At 40.9% G+C, this 22,386-nt stretch overlaps 1 pseudogene; it reads right to left on the minus strand.

Annotated features, from left to right (window-relative positions):
• Positions 1 to 387: 387 nt before the first annotated feature.
• On the minus strand, positions 388 to 21,291 carry LOC147897528 (cytochrome P450 CYP72A219-like; annotated as a pseudogene).
• Positions 21,292 to 22,386: the final 1,095 nt, after the last annotated feature.

The following is a 22,386-nucleotide window of genomic DNA, read 5'->3' on the forward strand; positions in this document are numbered from 1 at the left end:
GAGGGAGCGGCGTGGGAGGCGACGCGGAGGGGCAGGGTGGGCGGAGCGGAGGGCAGTAGAGTTTGATTAACTACGGGGAGGGAGAGCTAGACTAGGGCGTTTAGTTGGATTAGATTAAGGGGCTTAATGAGGGGCTAATTAGATCACGAAATAAATTTTTGGATGAATCTTTCAAATCTTTAAAATTTTGTTAATCTCATGCATTTTATGAATGCAGACACTAATGCAACACAAAATTACAAAACCCTTTCGAACAAATCCGGTGGAAATCTGATGGTTGAATGCGGAGATCAAGAATTTTTTAGATTAGGTGACCCATTTGTATTGCATTTCATTTGGACAATGGGATGTACACAGAAAATTATGTAGTTGTGCTAATAAGAGGATTTAGAGTAAGCTAAGGAGGACTTGGACGCCATGTCTGGGCCTCATGGTGATGAAGGTTTCAGGAGCATGTCTGTAGTTTGGCGATAGCTCGAACGCAAATCGTTGTAGAATTGTCACCATTATCACCTTCGCTTCCATCAACGCGAACGTCTGCCCGATGCACCTCCTCGGCCCAATCCCGAATGGCATGAACCCATTCTTCGACGCTCCTTTGCTGAACCTCTCTGGCTTGAACTCGTCCGCATCTTCCCCCCATATCTCTCTCTTCCTCTGCAAATACAAACATGGAATTATGTACCCCGTCCCTGCCGGTAGCCTCCTCTCTCCCAGCTTGAAGCTCCCTTGATTCGATACCGGAACCCGATTTCCATACTCCGGAACCGGTGGATACAGTCGCAGTTACTCGTTCAAAATCATCCCCATCTGTATGTACATCAGCAAAACATGGTCAGAAGTTGCACCTCAGCACGTACTCTGGGCACTTTGCTTGACGTCCGACAATTGACAAAACGAATAACAAGCAAGAGTTTGTCGAGCTTACTATCTTCAATTTGTTCAGCTGGTCTGCGTTCGGTTCTGCTTCCTTGCCGCAGACCTCAAGCACCTCTGCACGGGCTCGTTCTTGCCACTCCCTATCCTGGGCTAGGAGTACCATCGTCCATGCCAGTAGATTAGCAGTTGTTTCATGTCCAGCGAAAAAGAAAGTCTTGCATTCGTCTATGACCTCCTGAGTAGTAAGGCCTACGCTGCTGCTGCTGCGGTCTTTGAGCTCTTGATCCTGTGCAGCTAAGATCAAACCCAAGAGATCGCTCCCAAAGGATGTGGCACCGCCATGGGATACGGACTTCCTACGTGATTCTACTATTTTACGAAGATCTTCGTTCACGCTCTTCTCCAGCTTGGCGCACTCACGATTGGAACCAATGGGAAGAAACCTGTCACATTTAAGTGCGGGAGTCAGTACGAAGTTTCATCAACATTTTACGAAAGAAACTGACTAGGAACGACACAGCTTGGAATCATTGTGCGGGAACGGTTACCGAAATCCTGGAATAATGTTGTTGGGTAAGCTAAGTTTTATCACGAGTTTAAGAAGCGCCGTTTGTCTCTCAAAAACAGACTTCCCTATCTGATAGCTGGAGCCAAAGGATGTCCGAGCAAGAATGTCCGCTGTAGCATTTTTAATATCATGTGCGATTTCAATCTCGGCCGAGTTCCCTCCTTGATTTTTAATCTGGACCTCCCACGACCGAGCCATTTGGACGGCGCTCGCGGACATGTCCGCAACCATTTCCTGTTGGCAATACATCAATTGGCCTTAGAACCCAGAGAGGGCAGAGAAGCCGAGGATGATCTAGCAAACGGTGAACAGGAGCCTTCTTAATAAGTGTTTCGGTCTAGAGACACGTATTCAAACGTCGATACTGACACCTTAAGCTTCTCTGGAAAGAATGCGGGCCGCAGGATGTTGCGGTGGTTGTGCCAATCTTCCCCGTTCGTCAGAAGAAGCCCATGACCCAGCAATTTGTGAAAAACCTTGGAGGCACCGTCAGGTTTCTGGAAATGCTTTACGTCGGCAGTTTGGAGAACCTTGGCATCTTCAGGATTGCCCACGACGAGGGAGGGCTGAGTACCCCGCCAGTAAACGAAAGTATCGCCTGGCATCGGCAATGATCAATGTGGCATCAGGAGCTGTCAAGACTGTAATTAAAGTGCGAAGAGAAATCGGAAGAGCAGCAGAGAAGAAACAAATTGAATACCTGAGAGCTCGGAGAAGACCTTGTGGTGGAGGGGGAGTATGCGGGGGAGGAGGAGGTGGTGGTGGGAGGGGGAGGGGAGGTCGGAGAGGAGGGAGAGGGACTCGAGGCGTTTGAGGAGGGGGAAGGAGCCGACGATGGGAGTGTAGGGGAGGACTTTGAAGCCCTGGTGGAGGAGGGAGCAACGGAGGGAGGTAGGGCGCCAGAGATAGAAGTGGAGGGAGGAAAGGAGGAGCCAGATGAAGGAGAGGAGGAGCAAAGACAGCAGGAGGACGCCATAGCCAAAGCCGGCAGGAGCTCCATCGCCATAGCCGGCAAACAAGGCAATAGCATAGCCAAGCTTCCCCATCATCTTCACGTACTCTAACTGACTGATTACAATCAATATATTCACAATAATAAATAGACAACTTACTTTTTGAAACCAACAATATACATAGTTTAAGCCACAACACGTTAGACGTTAACACCAAGGCAAGAGTTCACATTTGTGACATGTCCGCACTCATCCTCGGGTGTACCTGGGGGCATTCCCATGGAAAAACTTTTAGCCAAACATTCGCTTATCTTGTCCTTTCGAGGGTTTGTGCCATTTTCCCACGAGCACGTCGAGAAAATCTACTAGAATAAGCGTAGATTTTGGTTTTCACCATTTTCTCTACATGTTGTAGCCGACCAAAATATTATGGTTCACCTCAAATGTGAAAATCGACTAACAACAAAAAATTTGCATCCTTCTCGGGTTGCAATCAACCTTGTAGGTTAAAAATTCTCTAGCCTTGCGCTGGGTATCACGAGAATGCCCTCTAAAGTTATGGTTAGCTTTTCTCAATTCCAACCAAAGCACAAACTTCAAGCATTAATGTCAGCAGCTTCGACCCGTTTTATATTTTGGGTTGTCTATGGCCGACACAAGCAGACCAAAACAAATATGGTGTACAAAGACAGCCAATTCCTCATTAGACCTATTCCCATTTCTAAGGAAGAAGCAGCACTTTTGGTTGCCATTTGGCTTGAGCAACACAATTATGTTAGATATTGGTGGTGTTATGTTAAACCTTTAAATGACTTCTTTAAAATGATTCATAACTTAACCCCTTGAATAGGTACTTCGGACTTTTATTGAGTGAATCATGTTGGAGTATAGGAAATCAATGCTTGACTAGAAGGTGAGCAATGGAGATGCTATTTTAGGCAAGATTCTTTCTAAGAATTTTTTAAGGACTTGTCCATTGTGGATTTAAAAGAATGAGCAATATTCTATTGTATATATCAATATAATATATTATATATATAAATGTATCAATAGATTCTTATTCTTACACTTGGAGAGTGGATGGCACATGGATACCAATAGATTCTTGTTCTTACAGTTGGAGAGTGGATGGCACATGGATACCAATAGATTCTTATTCTTACACTTGGAAAGTGGACAGCACATGGATATCAACCAAGATGAACATGACTCATACTAGCACTTGGCTCCAACGCATACAAAAGAAAATTCTAGTTTGGTAAAACTTACAAAAAATCCTAAATCATTTATGATTGCCCAAATAGACGCTCAATGAAACCTCAAATCCACATCACAAGGAAAAGGCCTTCCAATATATAGGTGCCCGACCGTAAAACCACTGATTGACCCCAGTCACTCTCATGTGGGATGCAATCTAGAAAATGAACTACAAGAATTGCAACTAAAAATATAGAAATACGTAGAGACCTAATTATCTAGCAAAGTAAAATTGTAAATGTACTGAGATAGCAAAGAAAATGAATTGATCAAGAGAACCTCCTCTACTTCACTTGATCCATAGGGTCATTGTTTGCTTGGGTATAGCCATTTTTTGTGAGGTTTAGGGACTTTTCTATATATAGGTATCTTGCATGACCCATAACTTATGCATTGCTCAATGGAATTCGACAAACTTTGTCTTCAAGTTGTAGTACACATTCCAAACTTGAACATGAGAGTAAAAAATTATGGAATAAGGATTTGGAACGAGACTATTAAAGCATTACAAGTGCTATGTTGCATGTGAAGCTTGCATGTGAAGCATGCATCTTGAAGACTATAGGATATAGCACTTTATTCAAAAACATCAAAATTTTATTCTATAAATACATGCAACCAAGTAGTCATTCTAAAGTACACTACGTGAGCTTCTCCTCAACCCAAGGACACACCTAAATGAGATCATCATGCATGGGTTAATGGGCTTCCAATGTTGTGCTAAAGTGATGCATACCCATTTCAAAAAGGCACACTTCATAACTTTTTTTGATTTGTTGAAAACCAAAACGGATTGAAAATTTGGAATCCAAACTATTGGGACTAGTGCATGGTGGTCTTAAAACATTGATAGTTGTTGGTATTTATATCTAGATTCACCCTAAAATGGAAGGAGTTGAAAAAGTGCAATTCGTGCATGTGAAGATATTTTGATAAATCCAACACTATTTACAATTTTGAATTGTTTCTTTTTCCATGCACTTTCTTTCTATATGGCTCATAAGCATGCCATAGGTCATTGCATTTAATAATACACAACACCAAACCTGATAGTGCGCCCTTTGTCCTATTTGTGTTTTCAAGCATTTTAAGCCACATTGCACTTGTTTGGGATATCCAATTTTGCTGACGTGTATCACCGGAGGAGGGAAAACTAGCGGCTGAAATTTCACTACTCCCACAAATTTTGAATTTTCACACCTCCCGCCCATCAAATCTTGGAAGATTAAGTACCTGTAATGTGCCCCCGTCCTGCAAATGCCCTACAACCCGCACACACCTCGACTTGACCTTGCACAGACTTTGGTTTGCCATTGTCTTCTTTCAGGTAAGTTGTCTTCTATTCTTTGCTTGCCTCACGAACTAGCTTCTCTCTATTTTGGTTTGGCATTTTTTCATTGATCGTCGTCATGGCAACATGTAGGTCGCCATGGCTTACAAGAGAAGCAAACAGAGACTGTGAGATAGAAAAGATGAAAAGCCTGGTCAGGGCACAAGGAACAGAAGATTCCTTGTAGAGCAGCAGTAGGAAAGCAATTGTTGTAGATGCACGCATTTGATCATTGCCATGAGTCATGATTGGTGGTAGTATTCGAGGAAGCAACATCAAGCCATTCATGTAAATACCATTCTCGAGTCTTCACAAGCTTTAGCCTACACTCTAAAGTTCATAGAGTGACAACCCTACCAACATCTTGTATTTTTGTGCCAAAACGTCACCACTATTGCAATGACTTCTGCACTTAGGCTGTCTCTCCTTTTCTTACGTTCTGTTGAAGCCCATAGACTACTCAAATCGGGATGATCAGGCATTGCTTCCACTCTTCGTGCATCTCTCGAGAGTTTCTCCAAATAACAAGGACATTTGTAGAAAGCAGATGGGATACAAGATGTTTGACGAGCACATCATACACGTGCTTGATACAATGCACGTCAGTGGTTGCCTAAACCATCCTGGTGGTTGCTTGTGATTGAGCTTTAGGATGATTTACTTATTTCATTTCTTGATACAACACAGGTCAGTGGTTGCCTAAACCAGCCTGGTAGTTGTTTGTCATTGAGCTTTGGGATGGTTTACTAGGCTAGCTTGGACTTAATGTGATTGTCCTAAACTAGCCCAGTGGTTGGAATATCATGCAATTGTGTGGCTAGTTCAACCCAAACACTAGAACCAGGCTGGCTTGGACTTAATGTGATTGTCATAAACCAGCTCAGTGGTTGGAACATCATGCAATCGTGGTTAGAACTTGGGTCAGCTCAAACACCAAACCAGCCTAGTGGTTGGAATATCATGCAACCGTGTGGCTAGTTTAGCTCAAATACTGGTTGGGTCAACTCAAACACCAATTATGTGATTGTCCTAAACCAGCCCGATGGTTGGAATATCATGCAACCGTGTGGTTGGTTCAACTCAAACACCAGAGCCAGGCTAGCTTGGACTTAATGTGATTGTCTTGAACCAACTCAGTGGTTGGAACATCATGCAATCGTGATTGGGTCAGCTCAAACACCAATAAAGGCTAGAGGAGGTATGCACTGGCAACGAAATGCATTTTGGTTGGTTTAGGATACTTGCAACCCCAACAAAATATAACCTTTAGTAAATCCCAAATAACCACCATGCTTGTTTCAATAAATCCCAAACAAGGGAAACTGTAAATCCCAAACAGTATACTAATCCCAAACAACCACCGAGCATGTTTTAGTGACAATGATTGTGCATGAGGGACCATCTAATTCATAGGTTTAGATTAGCAATCAGATTGTAATAACAATGACTATGCATGAGGGACCATCTAATTCACAGGCTCAAATTAGCATTGAGCCGAAATCAGACTATAATAATAATGACTTTGCATCTAGTTCACAAGCGTAGATTAGCATTCAGTTGGTGTATCAAGCTGTAATAACAATAGTTTAGAATGAGAACTAGCATTAAGCTGAGATAGATTGTAAGAACACATCACACGGTTAGAATTACCACATCTAATCGCATGTCATGAGTGAAGCAGTCACATAAGAAAGTAGAACCTTCGAATCCAACTAAATGCAATGTTTTTAAATTATAAGGTCCAACTGACTGAAGCAATCATATCCAAGGACGTATAAATGGCAAATTATTGCTTTAAAACTCAAGTTATATAGAAAAGCCAAATGTATAGTCAGCCCCTAAAGTTATATACCCAGGTAGTATACAACCAAGTTTTACTCTTCTATATTTTGAAAAGACACTACAAGGTACAAGCCATTTTTTGACGAAAATACCAACCTTTTTTACACTTTTTTAAAAAAAATTAACGGGCGCAAAGGTCGGTATTTACGTCGCTATTAGCATCGAAAAAGAACAATCGCTATATAAGTGACGCTATATAGCAACACTGGTAAACATTGCTATATAGCGACGATTAACAAAAGCTTAAAAAAATATTAATGGGACTAAACAAGGCCACAGCATGCCCTGTTTTGCCCCACTAATGTTTTTTTTTTAGTAATTACAAAAGAATGTTATTTGGTACGAAATTTTCCTTGTGAAAGGGGTGATACAAAATCTCTCAAAAGCATATACATGCCAAAGATATGCAACATTGTTTATTACAAAATTACCCTTTCGAAAAGGGTGATACAAAATCGCTCAAACGAACCGACATACAAAAGCATATACATGCCAAAGTATATACAAACTACTACTTATACTACTACTACTGCTGCTCATCTGAGTCGTCATCCTCGTCCTCATCCTCATTGTGTTGGCCTAATCCTTGACCCTCATAAGCTATGCCTAATCCCTGGCCCTCATGAGCTGCACCTGATCCCTGGCCCTCGTGAGCTGTGCCTGATTCCTGGCCTTCATCAAAGCCATGTAAGCCTAATCCCTCGTCATCATCGTTCACCTCTGTTGATGGGACATTTGAGCTTGCACTCTAAGAGTGAAACTATATTAATTGGAAATCAGATTGGAACTTAAAGAATAAAACAATTTAAAAAGTGAGATTAGAAGTAGGAGTAGACTTATACCGTGCGAGTAGCCACCTCAGCCCAATCGACCATTGCTCCCATGGTCTCCATCTCAATAAACCACAGCTTTGTTCCCATGCGAAACCCGCATCTCATCTCTGTGTCTATGGGAAGGTGACATATCGCAACTTGCTATGGGCCCAATTTATGAGAGTTAGATAAAGTGCATGCAATATGTAATAAAACAAATAGAACAATAAATTAAATGAAAAGAAGTAGACTTACCACGGTTGCCTCAAATGCCAACTGTCTGCCTGCACCAAAGTGCGAAGTACCTACGAAGTCCAGCCATCTCCCCGCAACCCTCCTTTGACCCTTGAACATTTCGGGATGGTCCCTGTATCGCTTCTTGAAAAAATTCCAGTTAGCTTTGTCTGCCCAACTGGGTTTAGCCTTCCCCTTTGCGAGGAAGTATGCAAGGTTGACCTACGATGCTTCAAGACCCCACTCATGTGCTCTCGCATGTAATCCTCATTGAACTCCCAATTTGGGGGGTTAGGGTATTGTCTTTTCAATTCATCGATGACTGCCTACTTATTTTGGTCATCCTAGTACTGCTAGTCAGCAGCTATGCTGCTCCTGAAGTGGTGGCTCATCAACCACCTCATGGTGGCCATCAGTGTTGAGCCCTTTTTATTTTCTATTATCTCTCCAGAAATCGTGATTTCATAGGACAAGTCCTCGATTGAGTAAGGAGTACTCATGGTAGTGGCAGAGCCAGAGCGAGTGGGATTACCACAAGTGCTTACGGAGTGAGGAGTAGCAGTCAAAGTAGGAGAGGGCAAGGGACCTCTGACTGGTACATGGTCTCATGACCAAGTGGAGACCTGAAGGGATGTCAGTGAGCTAACTCGTCTATAACTCCCGAGTCAGCACAGCATAAGAGACCCTTCCTACTCTTCCTTCCCTTATGATGGGCATGTCTAGGTGATGATCCCTCAATCAAAGGGGCTAGAGGGGACAGCTAGATAGTAGGTCTAGCCGTCAGTGTAGAAGAGGGATTTGCTGAGGTCCTCTAGGATAGCAGAGAGAAGAATCTCGCTCCTCCGCATCGGTCATCTGTGCGACAAACTCATCGGGACTCCCGACAAAGACATGGGCTGCTAGCAAAGGAGTTCCCCGAGGGGTAGTCACAGTGCTAGATCCGAGAGGAGTTGAGCCAGGAGTAGTCACAAGGATAGGCCCCTGAGGTGTCGCTTGAGTGGAATCAAAGTCATCTGGAGAGTAGAGATCATGATGTCTCCTCCTACGAGGGTTTTTGTACTCGTCGGACGTGCAACATGATCCCATGTCTAATTTGGGGGGATTGAACAAATGTAGACACAAACACAAAGACAAAAAACAAAAAACAAGAGCGGGTAAGAAGCGGATAGACAATTAATTACTTAAGATAGTTATGAAATTCAAACTCAAGAAATTATGAAAAGGCAATTAATCACTTGTGAAAATTATGAAATGACATCAACATATAAAGGATAAATATGAAAGGACAATGATTTACTTAAGACAATTATGAAAAGCTAGTTTTGAAATGACAAATATTTATGAAAGACAAGTGGAATCCAAGAAGATTTTCATATATAAAAAATATCACCAAAAGTATGTCTCCAAAAGTATGGTTAAGCTAAATTTGTCTCCAAAAGAGACATTCTCCAAAAAATGCCAAAATTTGTCTACTGCTCTGCGTTACTATTCGAGGTACTTTCCTCCTCCGCACCGCTAGGTGGGTCACTGGGGACCTCATCCTCCACTTCTTCTAATATGCGGCCATGCTCTTCAGCATATGTACTTGTCGCAATCCACGAAGGCCTCCACACGGTCCATTATGTCCTTTACATAATCATATTTGAGGCTCCACTGGTCATGGCGGTCTCTCCACAACCTATGAACATCCCATAGGTTGTGTCGTGCATTTCTCAGTCACCCCTGCTCCACTACCCTTCACTTGGACCCTACCCAAGTCCACGCACCCCCATGTTGTACTTCACCCAGTCGCTCTCTTGCAGAATCTTTTCTTTTACATGAGCTAGCAAAGAAGCTATGTCTAGAATCCTTGCGATGTGGGGAATCAAATACGGCATGGTTGTTCCATTTAGAATCTATTTGAAAAAAAAAGAACCAAATACGGCTAAGGAGCATGTGAAAGAAGAACTGAATACGACTAAGAATAAAGAAATAAGCATAAGCATAGGCAAATGCATTTGAGGGAAAGCATTTAAGGGAAAGTCGAGAGAAAGCATATGCTTATGCTTATGCATGAGCATATGAGCATATGCTCATGCATAAGCATAAGCATAGGCAAATGCATATGAGGAAAAGCATTTGAGGGAACTTTCTCTCGACTTTCCCTCAAATGCTCTTCCTCATATGCATTTGCCTATGCTTATGCTTATGCATGAGAATATGAGCACATGCTCATGCATAAGCATAAGCATAGGCAAATATGCATATGCTTATGAAAAGCAGAGAAAAAGAGAGGAAAAAAGAGAAAGAGAGAGGGGAAAAGAGAAGGAAAAAAGAGAGATGAAAATAAGAAAAGAGAGGAAAAAGGAGAAGAAAAGAAGAAAAGAGAGGAAAAAAGAGAAAAAGAGAGAAGAGAAAAGAAGAGAAAAAGAGAGGAAATAAGAGAGGGAAAAAGAAGAGAAGGGTGAGGGAAAAGAAGAGAAGGAAGAGGGGAAAAGAGATTGAAAGAGAAGAAAAAGAAGAGGGAAAAAGAAGAGAAGGAAGAGGGGGAAAGCATATGCATAAGAGAAAAAGAGAGAAAGCATATGCATGAGCATAAGAGAAGGAAAAGAGAAGAAGAAGCATAAGAGAAGGAAAAGCATATGCATAAGAGATAAAGAGAGAAAGCATATGCATAAGAGAAAAATAGAGACAAAGAGAGGAAAAAAGAGAGGAAAAAAGAGAGGGGAAAAGAAGAGAAGGAAGAGGGGACAAGAGATTGAAAGAGGGGAAAAAGAAGAGGGGAAATGAACATAAGCATAAGAGAAGGAAAAACATATGCATAAGAGAAAAAGAGAGAAAGCATATGCTTATGCTTATGCATAAGCATAAGCATAGGCAAATGCATATGCTTATGAAAAGAAGAGAAAAGGAGAGGAAAAAAGAGAGGGGAAAAAAAGAGAAGGAAAAGGGGAAAAGAGATTGAAAGAGGGGGAAAAGAGCATAAGTATAAGAGAAGGAAAAACATATGCATAAGAGAAAAATAGAGAAAGCATATGCTTATGCTCATGCATGAGCATATGAGCATATGCTCATGCATAAGCATAAGTATAGGCAAATGCATATGCTTATGAAAAGAAGAGAAAAAGAGAGGTGAAAAGAAGAGAAGAAAGAGGGGAAAAGAGATTGAAAGAGGGGAAAAGAGCATAAGCATAAGAGAAGGAAAAGCATATGCATAAGAGAACAAGAGAGAAAGCATATGCTTATGCTTATGCATGAGCATATGAGGGAAAGAGGGGGGAAAGAGGGAGGAAAAGAGGAAAAGAGGGGAAGAAGATGCTAACAATGGTGGGTATGGATTATGATACCATCCATGCTTGCTGCAATGATTGTATTCTCTTTCGCCCTGAGCATGGAGATTTGGCTAGTTGTCCGGAGTGTGGGAACAATGATATAGAGATGACTTGCAGGGTGAGTAGATACTGGTAAAGGTCTTGAGACACTTTCCCATCATTGCAAGAATACAGCACATGTTCCGATGCAAATCCATAGCGGAGTTGATGAGTTGGCATGCATCTCATCGGTCCACTAATGACACATTGAGGATTCCCACAGATTGTGCATCTTGGAAGCACATAGACAATCAGTGGCCAAGCTTTCGAGGGAGCCATACAACTTACATCTTGGGCTCACCATGGATGGCATGAACCCTTTCGCATTACGCTCGACATCTTGGTCGACATGGCCCATAGTCTTGGTGAATTACAATATCCCACCATGGCTAACAATAAAGAAGGGACAGCTCATTCTTGCACTACTTGTGCCAGGAAGTACAAGGCCAAAAATATGAACGTGAACATGGCAACTTTGATAGAGGAGTTACAGATCTTATGGAGAGGAGTGCGGGTCTTTGATTTTTCTAGAGCTCCTAGACACACCAATAACATTTTGGTTAGGGGAATCTTGATGTGGACCATGCATGACTACCCAGGATATGGAGAATACGCAGGTACGTGGTTGTGTCTTTACATGTATAATATAGGATTTTGCTTTTATGACTCTCTTTCATGTGCATGTCTTATACTAACACATTCATGCATGCGTGCAAGACTTGTTACAAGTGGGTACCATGATTGTCCTATTTGTGAACTGGGTTTGAAACCGCGCTTGCACGATACTCCAAACATATGAGGAATAATGTTTATGAAGGTCATGCTCGATACCTCCCGTTGGACCATCTCACGCATGGAGGTCATCTTGATCCACCACCACCATATTTGAAGGCAAGTGACTAGATTTAGGCTTGGAGGGTGAATGGAGAGGAACCTCCTCATGGTATGAAGAGGCTATCCATCTTTCATGAGCTTGTTTATTGAGGTCAATTACAAATCAAAAATCATCTCTTGGATCCCATGCATATCTTCAAGAATGTGGGGGCTACTATTTGGGCATACTTGGTTGGTTTCAAAGACTCGAGAGGAGTGCGAGAAGACTTGCACGCTATGAATAGGATGTCTCATTTGTGGCCCCATGTGTGTGCTTCGAGAAAAGTTATCCTCCCAAAAGCAACATGGATCCTCTCCGAGAGAGAGGAGGCAGTGGTCAAGGTGGACATTGCCTCTTTTCGAACACCCACAGGGTACATGCATTGCTTGAAAGGAGCATTTTAAAAGGACAATAAGCTTGGTGGGCTCAAGTCCCATGATTGGCACAAGGTCTTATAGGTATTCTAAGCTGTAGGATTAGTGTACCAATAATCCTGATGCATTAGTGTAATTATGATTATGTTATATTATTGACATGACTTCTTTGTTGCTTTGATAGTTCATCCTCCCAATTATAGTGAAAGGGTGCTTACAAGAAGATGTTAGAAATTCTATATTCAAGATCAGTGGTATTGTGGGGTATTTTTACTATCAAATCGCATTGATTGCATTTTCTTCAATTTAAGCTGAGTAATCTGCAGACTGATTATGAATATATCTTACATGGACATGTAAAATAGGTGGATATCTCAAAAACAGATCTCCATATCGAGCATCGAGAAGGCTAGGGTGGACTCCATCGAAGCCGTATGCTTGCTTGAGAAGCACTTTCCCTCGAGCAATATGATACTCAAGTACATTTGCTTGTGCAGATAGTTGATGAGGTGGCCATTACAGGTACCATTCATAGTCGATGCATGTTTTTTCTCCAGCGTTTTATGAAAACTTTGAAGGGATTTGTAAGGCAAAGAGCAAGACTAGAAGCAAGCATGGTAGAGGGATATCTTGTGCAAGAGTCATTAGTATATATCACAGAGTTTCTTACATCCACGGATCCCGATATGCCGCAGGCTTGGCATAATAAGGATGATGATCACATCGTTGGCAAGGTTCCCCAAGGAAAAGGGATTGAAAGAAAGATGAGCGAAGAGAAAATCAAGAAATTCAATAAGTTTTGTATTCTCAATAGCAAGGAGATGCAGAAGTGGATTGAGAGATATGAAAGGGCCAAAGCATAAAGAATAGTTGCAAGGAAGAGATTCAGAGTAATGTACAGGCGATCGCAACCATATCCACGAGATCTCACCCTTCTCCCCACTCACATGTCACTTGATTGGCTACAACTAGCTCTACATAAAGCCGAACGCGATGGAGAGACAATAAACGAGTGCAAACGAGAGTTATCATCTAGATGTATGATGCATGTAAGTTTCTTACCTCTGATGTAATTAAGTAATTATTTGTGGCAATATACGCTATAAAATAGATGCATCTTCATTGTTTTAATGATGCTCTTTTGCAGTATAAAAAGTACAGTGCATTATGGTCATATGGACAACATTTTCACGTGGAATGCATCGATTCAAAGAGAGTCATGTATGATTGTGGAGTCATGGCTAACTTCACACAAGATAGCTGAGCAAGTGCTTTGGATAGCAATCTTCTCTCGTCGCAATTGGATTATTATGGGACCATATGCGAAATCTATGAAATTGATTTTAGACCATTTAGTATTTTCATTCTTGATGTAAAATGGTTTAGAACTATTTACAACAGTCCCCATGCGATAGTGAGGAAAGACAATAGCAGTTTCTTTGCAATAGACTCCACCAAACTTTGGACCAATGAAAGTGATACTTTTGTTCTTCTTAAGCAATGTGAGCAGGTGCATACTAATGATTTAATTAATCGAAGCTTTCATTTTTAAAGATCCATTGGTACATGTACTTAAGCATAATTTCATATATATAATTGATGGGATTTGGCACCCATCTTCAATATAGGTGGTTTTTCATCCAGATCCTTCTGATCCATGGTGGTACGTGATCCAAGTTGCACCACAAAATAAGCAAATTTTTGAAGATAGAGATGTGGGTATGGAGATGCCACTACCAATGTCGGATCCAATTGATTCAAATGGATCTAGCAAAGAAGATGAAGATTACAATATGAGCCAAGAGGAAGATGCGCATAATGACATCGTACGGGAGGAAGATGGAGATCACGATATTGAGGAAGAAGATGACGATCATCAAGAATCACCACACTTTATTGAACGTACAATGCCAGAGTACGACGATGATATAAGAGATCAACTCAGTATAGAGTTGCAGATAGACTTGTTTGGCTTGCTAGACTTGGGTCAGGATGAAGCCATTGATGTAAATGCTCTTCATTGATTTTTTTCATCTCAAACTTGGACATGAATATATGAGCTTCAAACTTGATGCACATGCTCTTGTACTTTTATTCTTTCAAAGGATCAAACATGTATGAAAAGGAAAAAAAAATTATCATTGGGAAAAACTATCTTTAAAGGTTGGTACGGGAAAAAACACTCTCTGTAAAACATCGCTATAGGAAATTGTCTCAGTGTTGCTATATAATGACCGTCTACAAGTCTAGTAAGTGTTGCTATATAGCGACTTTGTATAAATGTCACTATATAGTGACACTTGCCTAGAGTCACTATATAGCGACACTTGACTAAACCCACTTCGCTTACCGACGGTTAGCACCTTGCGCATGGTAAACGGTGGTGCTTAAGCATCAGAATAGGGCCCGTGTGTAGTAGTGAGAGACCACCATCGTATCTAAGTATGGATAAATACAAAGAGAATTTACTATTTATTTTTTTCAAAGAAGACAATTTACTACTTAATTCAAGTTCTATTGAAAAGCCGACTGTATTAGAGGGGTGGTCAATCCCTAAAAAAGTCCCAGGTAGTATATATCCAAGATTACAAGAGATAAAGTCTAAGATCTTTGAAGGACTTTATATTTACACAAGGATTCCAGGATGCAGGCTGGACACTTTGCATAGTGGGAGCCTTCAGCAACATATTTTGCAAACTCTGGGTTCTTATAGTATTGAAGGCCTTCCCATAGTTCCTCGTGCAATATGACCATCTTGTGAATGACACTCTTGGGAACTCTATGTTCCTCTCCAAGCGATCAATCTCATGTACAACAATCTTGGGTTGTTGAGGGACCCCTTGTGAAATAGCTTCATCAACAAGCTCACGACAAGCGGTAGGAAAAATGTCATTGCCTATGTGGCTTTCCATCTCTGTTCCTCTGCTGTTCCTTCACTCGAGACATGTCAGGTTTTTTAATTAGTTTGCCCTCCTACTATCCAAGATGTAATTGTTCACATATTTTAATTTGTCAAATCAAGCCGTCTTGACATGCTCAATGATGTAATCTAGTCAGATCTTTTCCATCTTTGAAGACTCGTGTACCGATAGATTCCTCACACATTACATTAATAAATATGACAGGTTAGTTGTATGATAGTTAAGGCTAGAGGAGGTAGGCACTGGCAACAAAATGCATTTTTGTTGGTTTAGGATTAACTGCAACCCCCACAAAATATAATCTTTAGTAAATCCCAAACAACCACTGCGCTTGTTTCAATAAATCCCAAATAAGGGAAAATATAAATCCCAAATAGTATACTAATCCCAAATAGCCACCGAGCTTGTTTAAGTGACAATGATTGTGCATGAGGGACCGACTAATTCATAGGTTTAGATTAGCATTCAGTTGGAATCAAACTGTAATAACAATGATTGTGCATGAGGGACCATCTAATTCACAGGCTCAGAGTAGAGCCGGAATCAAACTGTAATAACAATGACTTTCCATGACCATGAGCTCACAAGCTTAGATTAGCATTCAGTTGGTGTATCAAGTTGTAATAGAAATAGTTTAGTATGAGAACTATTGTTGTTATTACAGCCTGATGAATTGACTCAATGCTAATCGAATGTCATGTTTTCATCTTTCCTTTCTTCAGTTGACTATAATAACAATGACTTTGCATGAGGGGCCATCTAGTTCACAAGCCGCCCAGATTAGAATTTTTCAATGATAGAGAAATCCTCCCATGGCAACCATCTACTCGCACATCATGGCTAGATGATGATGTATAGGACCGCCTATGCTAGGCTGGGCTACCAGCAAAGCAGGTGTATGTGCCACCGCTCCTCCCCCATTGAATTATTATCATCTTGGCTCCGATGACCAAGAAATTCTCCCACAGCAACCATCTAATCGCACATTGATTGCAAAAAAAGATAGAGCACTATACTGCCTTTATAACTACTACAATCTCTTCCATATACTCACCCCTACCCAAAACCCTAGACACCATAAACTCCCTCAACCTTGAAAGTCTTCATCCTGGACAAGTTCAAAGAAAAACACATCATCCAAGAGAGGTTCTACTGGTGGCAATGGCAGATTAATCCACTCTTCCTCTTTCACATTTGCTAAGACTGACCAAATACGATCATGTACTTCAGAGCATAAGATTTCTACATGTACATCATTTCCAAATTCAAAGCTTTGCACAAACAGGCCCAATTCCAAGATCATGTATGAATATATAGTTTTCATGTTTCTTTTTCCTTTAGTATTTATATCCACTCATCAAACTCAACATCTATACAAAAACTCATCCAGAGAATTTCTTCTGGGAGGTCTTCCATTGTTGGTAGCTCAACACCCTGCCACTCTTCATCATTTACATACAACAGTATATAACACACACCTTGTGCTTTAAAGTTGAGGATTTCTTCATACTGAAAGTTCCAAGTGAAGCTCACTGTATCATACTATGATTCTACCTCTAAACAAAAATACATTTTTTGTTTTTTTCATTTCCTCCAGTAACTCCTCTACTGGTATCACTCTATCTCCTTCCACAAATATATCTACAAAATCAAACCCCACACTCAATTGACTCTAATATAATATCTACACGCTAATCTTAGAAAATTTATATCATATCTATTTCATAAAATAGATCTCTTGGCCACTGGCTCCTGGGAAACTCCAATCTCCCAAAAGTCCTCGTAGAAGTATCTACCATCTGAAGAAAACATATACATCAGTGTAGAGTCTTTTGTGAGAGTGTCCAGAACTCAAAGCCACCACCAACTAGCTATGTACATAGCTATACATCTACCCATCAGCATGCAACAAGTGAAAAGCATATTTACATTTTTATCCACACATCTCTAGCAACCCTTTTTTTCTTTTGTGACATTCATGTCCAACAATGAGCCAAAAAGAGATGAAAGATCCAAATTTTCTTCTTCTTCACTTTGCACTGACTTCCACCGGTTCTGCCACATCTCATTATCTTCATGATCCTCCTCTTTCAGTGCTACCATCAACCGTGCAAAGTATTTCTTTAACCGGACACCATTGACTCTCTTCCTATGTTTATTACCATCTAAATTAGTTAATTGATAAGTTCCATTTTCAAATTTCTTCTCCACTCTGTATGGACCTTCCCATTTGGTTTGAAAAGTAGTATGAAATGTACTATCCAGTTTATATCTGAGAACTAAGTCTCCATCTTCAATTTCTTTTTTCTTAATTTTTGCATTTTCAAACTCTTGCCTCCACATTTGCACTCTGGCATAATGCTCAAAAGCCAAATCCCTGTCTAATTGCATCACCTACAGTGCCAGTAATCTCTCCTGTAACTGTCTATAGGCTCATATCCTTCTTCAATCAAAAATTTTAAAGCTGGTATTTCCACATCCAATGGCAGTATTACTTCTTTCCCATATACTAAATGAAATGGAGAGAATTGAGTGTTATGCTTCACTGCTACCCTATATGCCCAAAAAACTCAATTCATCTCCAAATCCCAGTTTTTGGTGTGGTTTCTTGTCATCCTTTCATCATCAATTTGAAATCTCTATTAAAATTCTCATTCAACCCATTGCATTGAGCGTAATATGGAGTGATGTATTTATGATTTATATTCAGCTTACTGCACAAGTAATCCATCACTTCTCCTCTGAATCCAAGACCATTATCTGAAAGTAACTCTAGGGGAATCCCAAATCTGTAGGATATGTGTTCATATATAAAATCAGCAACCCCTTTGCTATCCACTCTTTTTACTGCCTTCACCTCTACCCATTTGGATAAATACTCCACTGTGGTCCACATATAACATTTCCCTCTAGCAGTTTTGGGTAAAGGACCAACTGCATCTATCCCCCATCTCTCAAAAATATCATAAACCAACATAATATTTATTGGCTCCATTTTAAGAATTCTTTTTCCCATCCTCTGACATTCATGGCAGGATCTACACCAGTGTTGCACATCCTTCTGTATTGAAGGCCACACATAACCCTCCAGAAGTATTTTCTGCATTGTTATCTCAAAAGCATAGTGTCCTCCACAAGCTCCTTCATGACTGGATGATATTATATAATATATCTCTTCTCTCCAAGGCACTCTCCTCAAAATTTGATCAACCCCTGTCATGTTAAGCTCATCATCAATCATCATATACTGTCTACTCTTCCATATGAATTTCCGACTCTTCTTAAGCTCCTGAGGTAGATATCTAGTAAGTAAGAAATCCACTATCTGAGCTAGGAATTCTCTCCCTCTATACAGTGGATCTTAAAGCCTTGCGATCATTGGATCTTGATCACTCATCTCCTGAGCCAATTCATGTGCCATTTGATTATCCTCCCTTCGCACATGCTGGATATTCCATGCTGTAAATTGTTGAAGCATCCTTATTACTTTGGCTAGATACCCTCTCAACCTCGGGTTTCTTGCTTGCCAACTTCCTAGGACCTGCTTTACAACAAGTAGAGAATCTTCGTTGATCATTATCTTTTGAATTTTCAGCTTAAGTGCAACCAGTAACCCCTCATATAATGCTGCATACTCTGCCTCATTATTGCTTCTGGCTTTGAGATGAACTCCCTCCTTCCGTATCACCTTGCTATGTGAATTAGTAATCACATAGCCTCCATTAGCTTGATGTAAACTCTTCTTGTATGAGCCATCAAAATGCAAGATAGATGCTCCTGGAATGATAGCATGCTCCTCTTTATCTATCTTCTTCTCCACTTCCTTCACCAAAATGGGACCCTCTTTGTATGTTAACAGATCTGCCAGTGTGGCTCTAGAAGTGCTCTCCACCAGAATTGAGAAATAATATTCTTGTAGCTCAACCAACCACCTCATCATGCTTCAAGACGGTGTTGAATTATTCGCAAGCTGAAGCAATAAAGGGTAGCAAGTCAAAACCACAAATGGGTTTGAGATAAGATATGCCCTGAACTTCCTGCAAGCATATGCCAAGCTTGACATAATCAGCTCTACCTCTGTATATCTCCTCTCTGCTTTTGTCTTCACTCTACTAGCATAATACATAGGCCTCATATAACAGGACTGCTCCCCTTTCTTCAATAAGATGGCTCTCACAGCATCTGGTCCAAATCAAGGGTTCACATAAAAGGTCTGAGAGAAATTTGGAGCTTTCACACAAGAAATCTCTCCCAACACTTCCTTCACTCTATTGAACACTACTTCACAATCCTCATTCCATTGCAGAGGTTCTTCTTTCATAGCTTGTTGCAAAGGATACAATAGTTGAGAGACTAAATGTATGAATCTTGTCATATACTTCACTTTTTGCACAAAAGTCTGCAACTGTTTAGATGTAGAGGGAGCTAGAAGTAAGATAAGGGCTTTCACCTTCTCTGGATCAGGCTCAATGCCATTTTGAGATACTATATGTCCCAATAACTTCACTTTGGAGCATCCCAAATGACACTTTTGTGGATTGATTTGTCCTCCTGCTTTATCCATTCTGTGGAACACTTGATCCAGCCTCCATGCATGCTCTCTCTTGGAACTATACACACATATATCATCCAAAAATGCTCTCACAAATTTATTAATGAAAGGGGCTAACACTTCATCAGTATTCTCTTGATACCATGCCGGTGCATTCTTTAATCCAAATGGCACTACTCTATAACAAAAGCAACCCCAGAGTGTGATGAATGTAGCTTTGATTTGATCTTCCTCTACAATTGAAATTTGGAAGTATCAGAATATCCATCACACACACTATACTTTTCATATCCTACCACTCTATCCAATATATCATCAATAAAAGGCAGAGGATAATGATTTCTTTTTGTTACTGCATTGAGAGGTTTGTAATCAATACATACTCTCCATCCTCCTGTGTGCTTAGGAATGATTACCATTGGACTGTCCCAATCTGAATGCTCCACTGGATATATCAACCCAACCTTGAGCAACTTATTCAACTCCACTCTCAGCACATGCAAAAGTTCTCTATGTATCCTCCTCAATTTTTGAAAAACAGGCCTGCTGCCTTCTTTTAGCTCAATGTGCATTGGCTCACATCTAAAATCCTTGATCTCTTCATGTGAGGTAACAAATAGCATTGGATACTGATGAATGACCATATATACTCCTCCTTCTCTACTTCTTCTTGGAATTCAGCATGGATAGCAATATCTCTTCTCTCTCTGTCTGGGAAGGTGGGGGTTGCATCAAGTTATCCATATCTTCAAGCTTACTCTCCTCCTTAGCTTCTTGTATCTCTACTATCTGCAATTCATATGCATTAGACTCCTTCAACAAAAATGATACTTGCCCCTCCTCCTCAGATGTAGTACTTTCTTCTTCTGTCTCACTGCCTGGCTCCTCTTCCATGCTTGTTTCTTCTGGTTTTTCTTCCATTTCTCGTATGCTACTCATATCAAATTTCTTGGCCTTTCCGTTCTTATTATGCACACTGTAATTGTACCCATCTTCCAATTTTGTATTGCTCCCACCTGTCTGAGCCAAGGTCTGCCCAAAATCAACAGGTATGCCCCCAAACCAACAGGCATTATGTGGCAATTAATGCAACATGATACTCCAAAAGCATCCACTACTACTCCCATGCATATACCCAGACAACTCACCTTCACATGGTTTTCCAATCGAGGCCTAAAATCTGAATGTGCATGCAATTTTAGACCCAACCTCTCATACATGCTTGATTCATCACACTTATCTGTGCACTGCCATCAACATATGCCTCTCCAACACTCATACCTCCACACCATGCATCCACTGTAGGGCATAAATCTGGAAGATCTTCTACAAACATCATCTCCATTTCTCCTCTTGTTGGTTCTTGCTCATTACTTTTCCTGGGATTAGCCAACTTCCTCCATTCTCTCTTAAGCTTCGGGCACAAACCAAGTAACTATGCAAAAGCTATATTGGTTGTCCTCCCCTTCAAATCATTCATCAATGTGTGTATTCCTCCTGTTCTTGACCAATAAGCAAATATGAAGTTTTGTAATGTTTCCTGGGCCTCCGACTCTTCTTTTTAGGAGGCTGAGCACTAAGATCAAACTCTACATGCTTCCCTTTTATTGCAGAGGGTCCATTTTCTCCTATTATACTCCTTGTTCTCTTTGCCACCACTCGCATGATCTTCGGAATAGTCTCCACCCTAATCAGGTTGATTGCCTTCCCCTTTCCTTTATCTTCCCATTTGACTTCATTGGTAGAGGGCTGATTCAGATCCTTCACTTCCACATTGAAGTCTCCTGACCTATCATTTGTCTTCTGCATTACGGGATAAATTTCTCCACCTACTCTTGCTAGTTTATCACAGTGAGGGCTGATATGTCCCCACTCTCCACAGTTCCAGCACTTCACATTGTTCATGTATCCCCATCCTCTACTTATTCCAGCTGAATTTCCTTCACTCCCAGCCTGCACATCTCTCCTGTTATTTTGCATGCCTCGGCGTCTTCCTCTTCTTGTAGTCTCCATCCAATTTAGGCTAAGTGACTTCATAAGCTCTATAGCATCATGCAAGTCCTTCTTCAGTGAGTCATCTTGCATAGGAACAGACACCGGCTCTCTCTCTGCATAAGCCTTTATTACTTCTGGACTTCCAATTAGATTCTTAGGCTCTTCTTGCATTCCAAGCTACCTCTGCTGTCTCTCAACTTTCCATTCCTTCTCCCTGGCCACCCTGATAGCATCTTCAAAACTATCCAGATTCTTCAACTCCACTTTCAATATGAGTGTAGGCTTCAAGCTAGCTATAAAATGATCATGCTTGATCATTTGAGGTGGTACCTCTGGAACAAGAGCTTTGCAACATAAACTCCATAACCTCCCAAATTGGATTAGATACTAATTCACATCTTGCTCTTCCTCCTGCCTCACTTTGCACAGCTCTTTCCAAACTTCA

Source organism: Dipteris shenzhenensis, chromosome 10, assembly GCF_047967505.1.
Source record: "Dipteris shenzhenensis isolate YYH24624 ecotype China chromosome 10, Dip_SZ_1.0, whole genome shotgun sequence".
NCBI lineage: Eukaryota > Viridiplantae > Streptophyta > Polypodiopsida > Gleicheniales > Dipteridaceae > Dipteris > Dipteris shenzhenensis.